This window comes from Microtus oregoni, unplaced genomic scaffold, assembly GCF_018167655.1.
Source record: "Microtus oregoni isolate MIOR12 unplaced genomic scaffold, Mior012 000014F_ref0000157, whole genome shotgun sequence".
Taxonomy (NCBI): domain Eukaryota; kingdom Metazoa; phylum Chordata; class Mammalia; order Rodentia; family Cricetidae; genus Microtus; species Microtus oregoni.
In genome coordinates, this window is record NW_024543073.1 from 4,611,378 (window position 1) to 4,616,930 (window position 5,553).

Genomic DNA, 5,553 nt, shown 5'->3' on the forward strand with positions numbered 1-5,553 from the left:
CATTTGTATTTGATTCTACCCATTTAATGCACGTCTCATTCTTAAGTTCAGACACTTTAAGTGCAGCCAATTAGATTTAAAAAAACACTAAAGTGAAGGCAATCAGGGAAGATTTATAGGAGATCTGAACTATAAAGAAGCCTAAAATAGCTGTGCTTTTCCAAACAACCAGGTATACTTACAGTCAGCTAGAGTCAGCCTTCTGTAAGAGATTGCTCGATCTGTATACTTCTGGGCGTTGGAACCGGCCAGTGAGGCTGCATCAGGAACTAAAATGACACTCTGCTGGCAAAGGCATCATTTTATCCCAACACATGTTGCTTGTTACCATCAAAGCGCCTGACCACCTAGAACAATCTCAGCTCGGAAACAGGTGTTGTTCCTGGGGTCGCTTTTCACACTGGCCATTTGAGGCTCTCAGACAGCACACTCCTCCAGATGTAAGAGTTAAATGGTAAGTAGCTGTCTGGGAGCAAATGAAATCGAAGCCCTCTGATGTGATCAGTGACTTCTTTCCCCCACCTTTCACAGCTGCCCAAGAGAAGGGAAGGGAAAGGTCAAGGGCTCCAGGAAACCCCTTCCTCTAGCGCTTCAGTCCAAGGGCAGCCGCGCTTCTTGGAGCACTTCCGGGTGGGTCTCCTTGGTGCATCTTTCTGCCGTCATCATTTGACACCCCTGGAGTTTTGCTCCCATCCTACCCACTTCCCGATTTATCTCCAGCTTTCCTTTTCCTAAAACAAGTTTAAAATCTTGTTTAAAGCTTCCTAAGCATTTGTGTCGCTGAGAAGGGAAAGTTAAAGGCCTGCTCCACCCGTGATTCTCGCGCTGTAGCGAGGAAAGGCAGGGTAGCGGTAAAGAGCAGACCTCACAGTGTGCGGAAGTCTGAAGCAAAAGATGCATCTATCTTTCAAAAGAGATTTCTGTTTCAAGGACTCCTCTGAAGTGCGGAGGCCCCAGAGAGGAAGAATGAAGAACAGACGATAAGGTTGAGTCTAGGAGTTCTGCCAAGGGTCTAGGAGTTCATGGTCACCAAAGGAAGGATGGGACTCTCCTCTCCTTTTGCTGTTATCATTTCTGCCACTGTGTGAATGAGAACTAAGGCAGCCAAGGTTAGAGGAACAGTTCCTAAGATTTAGGAGACTTTGGGCAAAGCTTTGAGACCTTGCAAGGGAGAAATAAGACATCAATACGGAAAGGACAAAGTGAAGCAATAGAAACCTCAGCAGGGACAAAGCCAGGAACTACAAGACATGGATCAACGAAGCCCCTGAAAGCATCAGCCCCCAAACAGCATACTGCTCCCTGGCTGGAGAGGAGTCAGAGTTGTGCCATCCCAAAGATGGCTTCAACAGAAGGCATAGCTGTTGGGAGGCATCTTCTGCCAGACTGTGTTATATTTGGGCATCACGTGTACACCACCGTGGTGCATTGCAGCATCTGCTAAAGCAAAAGAGGCTCTAAATAAGTGATTTATAATTAAGTTCTTTCTACCAGGCAGCCACTCCTCCCTGTCCGGGCTTTGCTGTCAAGCTCCATGATCTTGTTCAAGCTCACTTTTGAAAATCGAGCTGTGATTTCATCCTAACTGGATGAGACCATAGCCCTACGTTCAGTTGTTCTCGTATGGACTTCATGGGAGATTCTCTTTCGTTCTTCAAGATTTCTCAATTCTGGGTTTCATGCCTTCCTTCTCTCCCCATCACTGGTTACACTGTTTTTTTTTTTCTCTAATGGATTAAGTTAATTTAGACTAAAGTCTTCCAGTACAATTATTCATTCTCCTGTGATCTCTAGAAGTAATTTTCCCGTGCTAAGGAATCTACAGTGTTACCATCTTGTTCTAATAAATCACTAGTATTTGCTGCTATTCCTATTAACAGATAGTTGTAACAGACAAAAACATTCCTAAGCAAAGTAGATGGATTAGAAAGCTTAGGCAGTATGCTGAAGACGGGAGTGCACACTCCTAAGGGTAAGGGAGGAGCCCTGGCAGGTCTGGGAGGAGCCTAGTGCTTTTGAATTGATTGTACTTTCTTTCTGCTTACAGGTACCACCAATGCTAGCATGGTTGGTTGTATCAATCAAAACAATGGGGTGGCTAAGAGACTCTTACCTGTTGATTTGATTGCTCTACAGCTGTAGAAATGGCCTTCTAAGCAGAGATCCCTGGATCACTATCTTAGACAACTAGCGAGCTGTCAATCTCCTAAAAATAAAACAGTCAAATCCTGAGGACTCAGAGAGCCCCATTCCTCCTACGTACACAGGCTGTGTGGCTGGTGCCCTTTCAGACACACAGGGAAGGAAGGAAACCGTTTGTGACAAGGACAAACATAATTCTCAAGTTAAGCTGTAATTTCTGAGTGTCAGAGAATGGTATATTCTTGCAGTGTTGTGTGTTATTTATGATCTTTACAGGGACAAGAAGTTGGCAGTGAAATTTGCTTTTCTGGTTGAAAAATTTGAGGCTCAGAAAACATAACTATTCTTCTTCTTCTCCTCCTCCTCCCCATCCTCCCCCCTCGTCCTCTTCCTCCTTCTCCTCCTCCTTCTCCTTCCCTTCCTTCTCCTCCTTCTTTTCTTTCTTGCTAACCCAGAGCTCTGCATATACCATGCTGGATACGCACTTCACCGCCAAGCAATACTCTCAACCTGTTACTGCCTTTCTTCGAGTTACAGGGTTACTAATTAGTGGAGATAAGACCAGACTCCAGATTTTCTCACTTCTAGCCATGGATTCTTCCCTTTGCCCTAACATAATGTTATCAATATTAATAAAATGTGCTATGTAATGTTTAACAAAAAAGAAAGCTTAGTCAAGAGCTACCACCTTAATAACTACTCCTTCATACATGGTAAGTCACTTTCTATTGCTCAGGGTGAAAGAGCTAAGAAAAGATGATAAGGAAATGAGAGGCCCATAACAGTCAGAAGGCAACTGGGTGATAGTCAGGGAGGAGCCTGAACATAATGTTGACCGCTGGATTCAGCCATCTTCAAGTGTTTCAGAGTACCACAAATGCACGTAGAAAAAGGAACACTGCACACCCCAAGGAATACCTGTGGAATGGGAAGTGTGTCTCAAACAGGATGTCGCATTCCTACACCAATACCAATCCATCTAAAGATCCAGAAGTAGATATTTAAAAAAAGATGTTGAGAAACTTGAAGCTAACACAGCCAGGTAATCCCTGAGTCTCAGGAACATGCTAGAAGCTGGCATCCCTTCCAGATCATTGAGAGACTTTGGGGCATGCAAGAGTCTTTCCTGCCTGACAAGCCTTGTGGAGAACCACTCCTCATTTTGAATCAAATTATCTACAAAACATAATGAGCCACAGCTATCAAAATGCCAAAGGGGGAAGTCAAAACCCATGGGCACCAATGTCAGGTCACTGAGGCTTAGACCCATGTTCCAGAGGGAATTGTTGATATGCAGGGTGCAGAGCAGGAATTTCTTAAAAGGAGTAAGTATGTTCCAAAGTTGGAAAAGAAATTCTCCAAATGCCTGCATTTATGCCCATTTCTATCACTTACACACACGCACGCGTGCGCGCGCGCACACACACACACACACACACACACACACACACACACACACCATTTCCTAGTTCTTGAACATTTAAAGATAGATTTAATCAGTTGATTTGATTTACAAAGAGGACAAGTCATTCTCCGACACTGAATGGGGAATACAAAGGTTCCAGAACCTAGTAGAGCCATGGCAATGTGGAAATTTTGTTTCTTAAGATGCATTAACTTTAGAAATGCCAAGTGGGTGGAGCACTCAAGTCGACTCTTGAGCGCCTTCATAATAGCACCATTGTGCATTCTGTCTACTCAAAGTTTAATGAGTTTTAATGTTACCCCTCCAAGCCAGGGAGTGCCTTGTATCCACAGAAACATCCTTATGAATCTGAACACAAGTGTCTTATTTACTTTCCCCTGTTAGATAGAATCTTGGTTTAAAGGTTGCAATGAAACGTTGCATTGCGTAAGGAAATAGACCCTAGGTTCTCATCCTTTCAACGCGGCCTAGTTGCGGCTCACGTGCACCCAGATCTCCACCTGATGTCAAATGGGCTGGCAGTTTGGTCAAGGATGGTTAAGTACAAATGAGAGGAAAGAATTCAGTCTGGGGAAGGGAAGTGTTGTTCTTCACTTACACGGGACCTGCAGGATTGGAAGAGATCTCCAAGGGCTGCAAAGGCCTGAAGAAACCAGCAGGAAAGGACTTACGATCTTCTTCACCCCACAGAACCACCTGAACACGGAGGCTTCAGAAACCAACAGCTTGCTCTCTCCCCTCCCCAACACAGCACAGCACTATGTGGAACCTGCTGGAACCAGAGGGATCTGCGAATCTCGCCTTTGAAATCTCGGCACATTTGTGCCAGCAATCCACTCTACACATAATCTTTTATTTCTTATTTTCTGATTCCTACTCTTGTATATGTCTCCTGGCAGTTTCGTCTTTGTAGACTGCTTGGTTAGGTTTCGGGACCATTGCTCGGGTTTCTCTAGTGGTTCACTACCGGACAGTCTCTAAGTTTCAGACACATCTCGTATATGCCCCCTCCTCCTCTCATATACTTTCTTCTTTTTCTTATCTGTATCCTCTCCCTCCTCTATTTACTTCTTAATTGTAACATACATACATTTAAATATTAAACATCTGTAGTACCTTAACAGTACCCCAAACTTTCTCTTCCCGGGTATTTTACCTACCTCAATGCTATTCTCTTTCTTTTTCAAGCAGGATCTAGTAATTAATTCTTATCCTCGCCCACCCCACCCTCCCACTTTGAAACTTAGCTAAAATGGATGTTTGCTTCATGCCATTCTTCAGAGAAGAACTAATGTTACAGTACTTCTCAAACTATTCTGTAAATTCCTAAAGGAAGGACCTGTTACCTACGCTCTTTCTGGAGCTACTATTACCTGATACCAAACCAGACAAAGATGCAACAAAGAAGGAAAATTACACACCAACCTTCATGATGAATGCATATGTAAAAATTCCCAACAAGATGCTTGCCAACCAAATTAAATATATAAATATTTATAAATATGTAAATATTTATAAATATAAATTAAATATATAAAAATATATATAGTCATTCACCACAATCCAGTTTTTTTCAGAGATGCAGGGATGGTTCTATATATGTAAATTAATAAATGTTATAAATTACATAAATGGTCTCAGAAATTACATGGTCATCTTAACAGATGTAGAAAGGCTTTTTGGCAAAATTCAATGTCCCATCATATTAAAACTTTTGAAAGAACTCAGAATAGGAGGAATATGTTTTCAACATAATAAGGTTATATACAACAAACCTATAAGGTAACATTTTATAAAATGGGAGAAACTCAAGGCATTCTCCTATCAAGAGCAAAAAAGCATGTCTATATTTTTGCTACTAAAAAATTTGTTCCTGGAAATCTTAGTTAAAACAATAAAACAAGAGAAAAAACTACAAGGAAAAAGAACAAATAGGAAATAAGTCAAAATGTGTCCATTTGCACATGATTTATACAAAAGAGGCC